This window comes from Gymnoscopelus braueri, assembly GCF_963280865.1.
Source record: "Gymnoscopelus braueri genome assembly, chromosome: 11".
Lineage (NCBI taxonomy): Eukaryota > Metazoa > Chordata > Actinopteri > Myctophiformes > Myctophidae > Gymnoscopelus > Gymnoscopelus braueri.
Window position 1 is genome coordinate 32,004,172 of NC_137613.1, and position 12,595 is coordinate 32,016,766.

The window sequence follows — 12,595 nt, forward strand, 5'->3', positions numbered from 1 at the left end:
GGTCCACTTCTCAGAAAGACCACAACAGAAACAGGAAGACTCACATTATATAATTAGTCGCTGCTGTCTTCCTCTGGTTTAACAGAAACACCATGGTTTTCGCCAACAGACATAGCAACAGACTGTGGGCTGTTGTCGCAATCAGAACTTCACGTGACTGCTATAGTTGAGCAATAGCCTAATAAAGTTCTGATAAACTTCGGCGTTGTTCAACAGAGTATTAAATTAAGTATATATGTTTGGAATGTTGCATCGATTCGGCTGTCACATCCAGATGACAAGCAGACACTCGCACTCAGCCGAAGCTCAATTTATACTCCATCGCATGACGTCGCTTGCCGACAACAGCTCATCCTCAAGCTAGCTTATTTTGAAGATCAGCTTTTGTCGGCATACAGTATGACATGTTGTACCAGAGTATAAATTAGGCATGCTCTTCAAATATTGATAGCCGGCACAAACAGCCATGGCAACTCACTGGGCCAACGTCTACCTCCTCCTGCCTCTTCTTTCTGTAACCAATTACAGGAACATAAACTGTTTAAAGGCAGCATGTGTCACTAACATCACTTCTCACTGGATCCCTCATCCAAAGGTTTGGTAGAGAGTGGATGGACTATGGCAGAGCTGTCCAAACTCCAAAGTCTTCTACCCTATGTCTGCCTCTGGGTGGGCTCACAGGCAGCCGGTCAAGCTGGCTGCCGGGGTCCCAGACAATAGACAATTCTGTTCCCACCCTACTCCACACACACACACACACACACACACACACACACACACACACACACACACACACACACACACACACACACACACACACACACACACACACACACACACACACACACACACACACACACACACACACACACACACACACACACACACACACACACAGAATGGGATTTAGGCATGGCTCATTTAACCCGGCCGGCCGGCCCAGTCGTCAGGGGCACGACCCTCAAGTAAGGGGCCCAACCGGGAGTTTCACTAGCCCAGTACACAAAGTATTTGCATACACACACACACACAAACACACGCACGCACACATCCAAAATAAGTACAGTAAAGAACAGGCGGTCAGTGTGAACCAATATGTTCTTGTGTACAGGACTACACTCTGTACATGTCTTAATTTGAATGAACTTTGACTGAGCTCTCACCTACAAATAAAGTCGCAAGTCATTGTTTTTTTTCTTTCTCTTTTTCGTTTCTTATCTGCAAAGTGAGAATTTCCATTTCCTCTCTTCAGCACAGAGGCGCAACAACGTGCGCGCTGCCTCACCCACACACTTTGACAAAAATACACTCAAACACACAGCCTTATATATTCACCATGGCTCACTTTCACACAGTAGAGTCCTCAGCGTTCATTGAATTTTGCATAGACAGAAAGAGTCACTCTCACAGAAACAATGTCAAGTACAATACAACTGTACACACACACACACACACACACACACACGCACACGCCCCCACACACACACACACACACACACACACACACACACACACACACACACACACACACACACACACACACACACACACACACACACACACACACACACACACACACACACACACACACACACACACACAGGTCCTACCAGTCATCAGGCTAGTAAATGTTAGTGCAGGGGGGGGGGGGGTCGTATTGCAAGGACATGCTGTGTGTGTGTGTGTGTGTGTGTGTGTGTGTGTGGTGGGGTCTTTGTGACACAGAGGGAGAGGGGGAGGAGAGAGAAAGAGAGGAGACAGAGGGAGGGGGCACACATAGATGAACAGCTGCTGGGCCAGGCCTGCTGTCTTGAGTGCAGAGTGAGAGAGAGAGAGAGAGAGAGAGTGCAAAGAGAGCGAGAGAGGGAGGGCTATGTGGCGGCAGCGTGAGGCAGTGCGTGTGCTCAGTGTTTAGGTGAATCCACAGCCCTCTGGCTCACAAGGATAAAGGATCCTCTCCTCTCCAAGGCAGCAAAACAACACTGGCACACTTCTCTTCACCCCCTCCCCTCTCTCTCTCTCTCTCTCTCTTCATCCACGCTTTCATCGCTCCGTTTCATTGCAAGCGGCATCGGCTCTGGGTTCCGGCATTTTTGTTTCTTTCCCTCCTTTTGTCCCATTCTTTGTTCTCTCCTTCCATCTGTCTCCCCGCCACCTCCAGTCCAGAGAGAAGGAAGAGCAGCAGTACATCGGTGGAACCATCCCTCTCGCACACCCAGCCGGTAAGCAGAACCATCCCTCCCTCTCTCTCTCTGTATCTTCCCTCTTCCCTCTTCTATTCATCATCCTCCACCCGCTCTCTCACGCTGGCCCGGGAGGCGGGATGGGGGGGGGGGGGGGGCTTCTTAACCTGGCTACCACCTCCCGTCCCACCCCAGACCAATATCGGGGTCTATGCCGAGCTAGAGTGGGCTTGGCCAGAGGCACGGAGGTTTTGGAGGAGAGAGGCTTGAATGGGAGGGAGGGAGGGAGGGGGGGGGATACAGAGACCGCTGCTGAGTGAGGAGGATACGGATGCAGTTAGATGCTAGAAGAAGACTGATGGCTGGTAGTTGAGGATGGGACAGAGATGGGGTGTTTGACTGTGGACTGGTGCTGGTGTGTGTGTGTGTGTGTGTGTGTGTGTGTGTGTGTGTGTGTGTGTGTGTGTGTGTGTGTGTGTGTGTGTGTGTGTGTGTGTGTGTGTGTGTGTGTGTGTGTGTGTGTGTGTGTGTGTGTGTGTGTGTGTGTGTGTGTGTGTATGGGGGGCTGCATAGTGGGTCATGTTGCTGGGGTAAGGGTTAGTGCTGATTTAGCCAGAATACATCAGCTTCCTACGACTTGCTCTCTTTCTCTGCAGTGCATAGCGGCGCGAGCACGCACACGCACACACACACACACACACACACACACACACACACACACACCTCAGCATGTTTGAGCAGTAAGTCTATGGGAGCCATTCTTCCAAACAGCTCTAGTGCACATAAACGTGACTGTGTGTGAGTGTGAGCCCATGAGGCAATAAACATGCATGACAACACATCGTCTGTGTGTGTGTGTGTGTGTGTGTGTGTGTGTGTGTGTGTGTGTGTGTGTGTGTGTGTGTGTGTGTGTGTGTGTGTGTGATAATAGAGTGGTCACAGTGCATATGTGACCTAGAACCATCGGCCCACATGCACCATATATCACATGAATGTGTTTATGATTGGGTGTGTTGTGTGTCGTGCTGTTACGTGTGTATGTGAATGTGTATGTGTGTGTGTGTGTGTGTGTGTGTGTGTGTGTGTGTGTGTGTGTGTGTGTGTGTGTGTGTGTGTGTACACTGCATGTCAAGCATGTGTCTGTGCAATTCAGGTCCATTATCGCATCCATTATATCACCTACGGTTAATGTCAATATGTCAGGCACTCATCATGGGGCATAAGAGAAGATGTGGGAGGTGTGGGGGCGTATGTGTACGCGGGGGTGTGCATTTCCGCGGGCACTTGTGCAAGCACTCTCTGCAAACACCCAGCTAAAAACAATAGCCCCACATTGCACGGCTGAGCAGGAGGGGTGGGTGCATGCGGCTAGAGAGGTGATGGAGGGAGGGAGGGAGGGAGGGAGAGAGAGAGAGAGAGAGAGAGAGAGAGAGAGAAAAAAAATGAATGGCAGGGTGAATGAATGAGGTTTTCAGGAAGCGTTTGGTTTTCAAAACGTTACGAGACCCGTGCCGTTCCACACAGAGAGAGGAACAGACGGAGAGGTGCTGTATAAGTGGGTGTCCATTTTTAGCACGGAGCAGAACCGCACCATGGGTGAAGCTAGCGTGCTACCATGTGACTCTGCAGGTCTGAGCATTTCTTTGTGTGAGAGAGAGGTTAAGGGATGAGAGAGAGAGAGAGAAAGAGGAACAGCAGAGAAGGTGATACAGTATATAAACAGATAATTAGGTGGAGAGAGAGACAGGGACAGGCATTCTGGAAAGACATATGCTGTAATCTTCAGAGTCAGGGTCTAATCCACATGAGTGGATTAAATTGACGATTTTACTGCCATGCTGACTTTACGATGGATCATAACAACACACGTGCACGCTGTGCACGGATCCTTTTATTGTGCGTGTCCTACATGAAAACATGCCACATTATAAATCACACAAACTGTGAATAATACTTTGATTTTAACTACTCAAGGCCTCTTTCAAAAATAGGGAAATTAGCAGATCTACAAGCTCACAATGCTTTGCATCACGACAGTGCTGGTAGAGTTTCTATTTTCCTTTCAATTAATTCAATAACCCTTGTCTTACATGACCTGTGCACACTATGCATAATGGTTGTAATAGGCATTGGCACAGCCTAATAGACAGTAACACGGGTTGTATGTATTTGGTCATGGGCACAACTCCCTCCACAAGGCTACATGGCATTAACACGTGTATAAATATGTAGATCATGCCCCACTTTGTATGAATGAATGAATAGTAATGCACACTGAAACAGCTAATGTGTGTTCGCCGTATGTCAATACGAGTGTGTAAATATGCGTGTGTTTTCCTGTCTGAAATGGAACGATGGCCGCTACATGGTATTTACTCCCGCTGTTGCTAGGACACTCCCTTTGAACATTTTAACCGAGGCTTTTCATTGGCTCACAGTGATGATGCAAGATTCTCTCTCACCCACCCTCCCCTCCCCACCCCCAAATCTTTCCCGAGCACCCATAGAAACATGGTCGTGTGCATCTTTCACTTCACTCTCCTCCACCATCACTCTCCTCTGTCTCTCACACAATCGTACTGTCTCTCTCTCTCTCTCTCGACAGCTCTCCTTTTTCACTCTCTCTCTCTGTCTCTGTTCATTAATCTTTCTCCTTCGTTAAGTCCATCCTCTCATTAGTTCATCTAACATCTCTCTTCTTTCCTCTGCTTCTCCTTGGACTTTGTAGCCTCAGCATTTTCTAGACACTTCCGTCTCCCCCCGGCCAATCAAATGCTTGCCAACAAAATGTTTTTTTAAGGGGTGCTTTATTTCAGATAGGACAGTGTAGAGACAGGTAGAGAGAGGAGTCGTAACAAGGAGCATTATGGTCTAGCTGAGCTACCAGTCACACCCTAAAAAAAATCTTTCTTTCTTTTAAGTAGTGGCAAGTAGTGGTCTCTTATAATGCCACAAAAGTAATAACAATAATAATCTCTCCCATTGTTTTGAGCAGGATTAGCAAGCACACTGTATGTCTCTCGCACATTACTCTCATTATTCTGTACTAACGAGGGTACAGTATCTTAGCGACTTGAACCTTAATCTCCCTATTCTGGTCATGTTATAATAAGTGAACATTTGGCGAAAATCTGTGAACATTTGGCGAAATAGCACATCTACTGTACAACCTTACATTGTGTTGCAGTACGACGCATTGTGAGCTTGTAGAACCACTACTGTCGACTAAAAGATTTGGTGTGGGGGGGGGTCAACTACAGACCCCTGGGGGACCCCGGTCAACGAGGTATATAGGGTTTAAGTGGTTAGTAGCCAAGTAGCATTAGCATGTGTCAGGATTATCAGATTTGACGAGGCGGAAGCTAGCATAGGGGAAGACAGTGTTGCTCTCTTCATGCTCTTTCATTTGCCTTGACATTTCCTCCACCTTCTCTCACTTGCTCCACTTGCTTATAATTTATAATAATAATTTAGTTCCTGCTCATTTGGGGTATTTTTGTCAGTGTACATTTGCACATACGTGAAATTTGTCCTCTGCATTTATCCACCCTCATTAGGAGCAGTGGGCTCTAGTAACACAGCACCCGGGGAGCAGTTAGGGGTTAAGCGTCTTGCTCAGGGACACTTCGACACATACTGGGTGGACGGAGGGGGGGACGGAGGGCGGGGGGACTGGGGACCTTCTGAGTCCCAGACGGCCTCTCAGGCAATTCACTTCATTGCTGTTAATTTCACAGCTAGCTGCTGTGCATTTCACATCACAATGCATATCGTGTGTTAGTAGAGGCACACAACCTTTTGTTCCAAATTGTATTGGGTAAATATATAGGTCAGGAAATTGGTGGCTGGGGGTGTGGCTATTTTATGGGTTGAGGGTGATTGAATTTATGCAAAGAAGTAAAGGCCAGGGGTAGGGAGGGAAGGAAAGGATTGTGGGGGTTAAAGGGAGGGACTGAAGGACAGTAAAGGAGGGTGAATTGTGGATAAGGCTGGAAGTGTATTAGTGTATAGACCAATTATTTCTTTACCAACATTGAGACTGGACGCACAGGTGATTGTTTCATGCAATCAATTCCCAACACATTTCGGGGTGCGCTGGTTTCAGTTCATTCAACCTCCTCTTGTGTATTGGCTAGTGAGGCACGTCCTAGCGAGACATGACAGAATGGGTTTCATTTGGTGCCGGCCTGCGCGCGCATACTGGTTCTTATCAGCGTGACGTTGTCTGTTAAGGAGTCAATAGTAAGCTTTAAAGCGACGTTGAACTTTGGTGAAACCTTGTATTGCATAGCTACCATCAAATATTGCTTATGTGCCCTTCCACAAGCAAGGAACCAAAAGTAGCTCTATTCTATTTACTGATCCACGAGGGGAAATAATTTTCCCGTATGTGTCCCAGCATTGTGCTGCGCACGCGGGAGCACTTATAGGGGTTAAGTGTCCTACTCAGGGAAAAATCGACATGAAGCCTGAAGGAGCCGAGGATGGAATCGAGGGCTGCTGTAACTGTACTGCCACCCAAAATCTCACTGCATGGTGAAACGTGTCTCAAAGTCATACTTTCAGTAAATAAATGAATGCAGACAAATTGGATTCTCCCAACAGATGACAAAAACAGCCCCAATATGCAATTTTGGAAAGGTGAAATGGCTGCATTCATGTTATATTACCCTTGGCAACGCACAACAAGTGCTAGGTCACCAAAATGAATTTTATGTGAGCGTCGAGGCCAGCAGGCAACATTGGCAAATAAAACACATACAGTACCAGAACTTGTTTTTTAATATATAATGGCTTTTCTTTGTTCACGTTTGTTTGTGTGCTATGAACATTTTGCGTCAAATTACTGCTTCCATTTCACAGAGCACAAAAGCAACAAATAAAAGATGGACAACATATGGACTTGCGTATATAAAGCTATACAGGCTTCTCCATCTAGAATCTCTCGTTTCCACATGACATATCCCATCACCTTTTTCTGTCACCCTGGAAGCGATGTCACCTCACCACATCCAATCATGATGTGTAATGATCTCCTCCAGCCCTGACCGTGTATGAGTTGGTGTGTGTGTGTGTGTGTGTGTGTGTGTGTGTGTGTGTGTGTGTGTGTGTGTGTGTGTGTGTGTGTGTGTGTGTGTGTGTGTGTGTGTGTGTGTGTGTGTGTGTGTGTGTGTGGGGGGGGGGGGTAACCCCAGCTGATAATAAAACACAGGAGTGCTGTGTAATGTGCTCTGTAATCACTGTCTGCAAGGTGCTATTCTTCACCCTTAAAAAAAACCAAGCTGTTTGTCAAAGCATTCAGGCAGAGGGTGTAGTAGTGATTCATCCGTTCAGAATGGATGAAATATACTAAGAGCTGCATCAGAGCGACACTGGGTGTGTCATCGTAAGTAGGAGAAACTCCCCCAAATGACTTTGGATAATGTGTCACTATGCTTGAGTGGAGGCCAGAGAACAGTGAATGGGCAATAACAGTGATTCTCAACCTTTATTCACATAAAGGACCCCCAGCGAGCCACAGAACCCTATTTGATGTAAACTCCTCAGCGTTCACTCAACTCTGAGTGAGAGATTGTACAAATGAAACCAAATGGACCTGTAAAGGGTCCGGTTGGTTCCAGTTATCCACTCTCTCTGTTACAGACCTGCAAGGGTCAATTTGGTTCCTAAGCATCAATCATTCAGCTGGGGATACCCCACAACATATTTTAGAACCAATGTCCTACAACTCTATTAAAATAGTATATTATCCGTAATACGTTCCCCAATGCGTCCCTCTATATTTTCATAATTCTTGGGAAAACATTATCCCTACATTATCCCTATCCCTATTATACCCTATATCCCTATATCTAAACACAGTTAATCCTATTGACTGGCCTAATCTGTCACTCCAACAACATCTGTCACTGCAGGAGATCTTTATTCTCATTGTTTGTTTGTTTGTTTGTTTTCACTGACACTGTTTTTGTATTAATGTTTTACTAACATTATATTCACTGAAGGTCGAAAATCAAAGATGGAGGAGAAGAACCAGTACTGGGGTCAGGCAATGGGGAAGGTTTTGGGAGCGTCATCATATCTGATCCTCTCTACCTACAGTAATCCTGTGGTTTAATCCAGTCATGTTAGGGAATCAGAGATTATTCCCCTGGAACTGAGCTGATCCCATTATAGGGGCACAGGGTGGCACCACAGGAGGTAGCAGGTGGTATACACCAAGTAGCAGGTGGTAGAGACCCAGTGTCTGCATTTAACAATGTTATTTTTTAAGGTGATTTTAGACCATTTTGTTCATTTAGACTAGACTTTAGGCTAGAGAGACAGGCAGCTGAGGGTCGCAGGTTGGAATTTAACCAGGGGCATTGCAAATTATGTGATCAACTCTCCAGTCAGTTACCTACCGGCATGCCACACTTAAGGATATTCTATCCAAGCTAACAGGACGACACTGAACAAGAACAATGTACAGTTTGGGGATTTGTAGTTACAGAGGTGGGGGAAATACATGCAGGAACAATACATATGGCTACATGAAGTAGGGATCCTGTTATTTTAAAACTAGCTTGATCAAGATCTCAGATTTTCTGGGATAAGCAGAACTACTTTAAGAAAGGTCAACCAAAAAGGGGACGTTGTAATATGGAGATGAAGACTAGACTAGTCTCGTGTGGCCAGCCTTCCAATCTCACTCCACTCAGCATGGAGGTCTAGGAAAGCTCTCATTTGAAACAACACAGAATGAGCAAGCAGCTCACTCGCTGGGGTGACTGTGATTGACTGGTAACAATTTATATCTCTCAGCAAAATCGGAAGAGAAATGTATTAATACATAGCCGGAGGTATGTGCACTGCACAATATAAACAAAAACGACACATAACAACAGCTTTTGTTACTTGCTACAGTCGCCATGTTTGTACTACTGATTAGTAGTTTAAAGTGGTCAATATTTTTCATGTCAAGGACCCCCAAATTGATATGTATTTGGCTGCAGAACCCCATCCGAAAAAGTTTCGTGCCAGGGACCCCCAGAAGAGAAGATTGTGTTAAAAAAATAAAAAATATGTTTTAGGTTAGATTTTTCAAAATGTAAAAAAAATTGCAGATGTACAAGCTCGCGTATATCTGCTATTTTTGAATAGCCAAAGTATAAGATATGATTAAAGTGGTTAAAATCATTGTGATGCCATTAACTAATTATGCTAACCGTGCACACACACAAGCAGTCTCTTGCTATCAGCTATTACATCCAGCACTGCAAAGCATGTACACATCTTCAGAGGTTTAATCACACATACAACAATAACAGCAGGAAAGAGCTAAAGTGATGCTGAACGCTGCCATTTCTCTTTTTTTTATGAAGAGAAGTGTATTAAAACATAGCCGGAGGTATGTGCACTGCACAATATAAACAAACACGAGTCACGACATATAACAACAGCTTTTGTTGGCGTAACGTTACTTGCTACAGTCGCCATGTTTGTACTACCGAGTAGTAGTTTAAAGTGGACAATATTGATGTGCCCACCTGTGTGACCCCTCCCCCACTATGGAACGGCCGGCCTTCGATCCACTTTTCACTTCAACTTTCCCCAGACTTTCTTTCTGAGAAAGCAAGCCTGGGACCAGAGGTTAGCACTTGACAGACCAATAAGACTATTAGAGCATGCCAGATGGATGTTATTACTTTGACACTGTGGAAACACAGACTTTGTTCAAGGCTTTCTCCTATGAGAAAGACTGGGAACGAGGTTAGTTGAACTCTGAGATTGCAAACATGAATTACTTATATAAGGGTATTTTTTTGACACTTTTAGTGAAATGAATGCTGTGGAGTTTGTGTAGTGCAAAATAAATGCATTAAATAAATCATATAAAATCCCGCAGCAAATTGTACGACGGCTATCATTTCACTTGGTTAGGATACCGAAGTCTACTGTACAACATTTAAATGAATACATTTCTGTGAGACATGGACACTGAGATCAGATGCCCCCCCCCCCCATTCATCCTCCATCATATCACTTCATGGTTGCTCGGTTGCACTTAGAAACGACTGAAAGTCCAATTACACTCAGTTAACATTCCTGCTCCACGAGTCGAGATGAGTGATACTTTATCCACTAAGACAAAGCGACAGGCTGGAGACAATCACTTCCTGCTTCTATGAGCAGTTGTGGCAGACTTTGCTTCTTAGCTCTTTCTCTCTCTCTCTCTCTCTCTGATTTTGATGGAGACAAGGGTAAATATCTCAGTGTTATTATGAGATTATGTTTGATACCGTCTCTGAGGACTTCCTACAGATATCACGGTACACTGGCTATCAATCAGATCAATCGCTGGCCGCTACCATCGATAGTTAGCTGAACTGCCCGCCCTCTGGCTTCATTTAAAATCAATACCACCAATTCAGTGTCTTAAAAGAGAAAGCGAGATAGAGAGATAGGTAGAGAGAGAGAGAGAGATAGATATGGAGCACTCCAATTATGAAATAAAGAGGTAAATTATCTTCTTAGCACGAATATCTCAATTGATGCTCCTGTTACATTAATTAGCCGGGAGAGATGCATGAAAATAATCATTTAGAACAGGCAAGATACCTGCAGGTAGGGCTGGGCGATATGACTTCAAATCAATATCACCATTATTTCAAACTTTTGCCTCGATCACGATTAATGAACGATTATTTCAATTAAATAGAGAAACTAGCAGATCTATGAGCTCACAACTTGCTGTGAATTTGTTAATCGGCTATTTTTGCACGCCACCATTGTACAATGAAGTATAATACACGGTTAAGTGAGTAATCAGACTAATCGATTTAGTCGATTATAAAAAAAATCTGTGACATTTGTTGATGTATTAAAAAAAAACTTGCTTCTAGATTATTCGTTTAAATCTTCTAAATGTCACTTTCAATAATTGCCCAGCCCTAGCTACAGGTATACAGTGTTTTTCTGACTTGAATGCAGTGTGTGACTGAGGGACCAAATTTAGCGTGACACAACTGATGGGACAGTATTTGGTGCGGAACAGCCCAGTATCACTGTCTGTGTCTGTTCAAGTTCTAGTTCTGCTATGGGCTCACAGTAGGCTTTCTAGTGTTTGATCAATCAAACTGGCTGGTTTACAAACATGCCTGCCTGTTTGCACCCATCCCACCGACCCACATACACGAGCACGCACGCACGCACACACACACACACACACACACACACACACACACACAACCAGGGGACCGACAAAACAACCAACCATGGGCACCTCCAAAAAAGAAATAGAGAAAAGCGAAAATTCACATTGATCTACACCATGGGACTGTTAACAAACACTCAGCTTTTTTCATCTCATTCTCACCAAATCCATCATTTATTTTCTCTCTCAGCTTGAGCCAAACCTCCGCTCACACGGAGCTATTTTTCATACCTCAGAGCATCGCTAGCCTCATCTACTCATCCTCCCACTGGGATGGAGAGGAAGTGTATATTTTCTTGCCATGGGAGAGACACACTGCAGCAGCAGCAGCAGTAGCATGATGAAGCATCATCTCCGTCAAGGACACGGGTCCTCCTTCTCCCAGTCTGTGGAGAATGGATGACCTCCACACACGGATCTGAATATAGATTCTAGGTCACACAGAGGTTAGAGGCCATTCATTCATTCTCCATGGTCAAGAGCTGGAGAGATAGGGAGGGATAGAGAGGGAGGGGGGGCTTGAAGTGAGACATTTAGTATCATTGCCTAGTGAAATATTCTGTGAATGTGTTAGGAGGAATAAAGTAACACTGATGAATGGAGTGACAGGGACAGACAGACAGACAGACAGACAGGCTGACAGACAGACAGAAGGTTGACAGACAGACAGAAATGAAAGATTGAAAATCTGAAGACAAAAACACCATTGCAAGACAGTGGGACCCCAGGGAATGCAGTTGATAATGTTATCTGGTTTTATGGTAGTCCCTCTGTGATTTACTCTATCTCGAGCACATGCATGCGCGCGCGCGCACGCGCACACACACACACACACACACACACACACACACACACACACACACACACACACACACACACACACACACACACACACACACACACACACACACACACACACACACACACACACACAGGTAGGGGGGTTCGATTCAGCATAATTTTTTTTTTGTCATTATCTGTATCAAATTGTTGACGCCAATAATCGATTTTGTAATGATTATTATATATAATTATACATTTATCAATTCAAGTTTATTTTATATTATGGCAAGTGTTTCTGAATACTTTTTTAATGGAAGATAACACAAGTGAAAATGTTATATCAAAGAATCACAACATATCGAAGAATCACAATCTTATCGAATCGTGGCCCAAGAATCGTCAATGATTCATCATAAATCGAACCATGAGGTTC

At 44.7% G+C, this 12,595-nt stretch overlaps 1 protein-coding gene across 1 annotated transcript in view; it reads left to right on the top strand.

Moving 5' to 3' along the window:
- The first annotated feature begins 1,903 nt into the window (after positions 1-1,903).
- fam49al (family with sequence similarity 49 member A, like) overlaps positions 1,904-12,595 on the top strand; it is a 40,270-nt gene continuing 29,578 nt past the window's right edge. The window contains exon 1 of the mRNA XM_080442906.1: positions 1,904-2,222. The gene's annotated coding sequence lies outside the window, so the exon portion shown is untranslated. The remainder of the gene's footprint in view (positions 2,223-12,595) is intronic.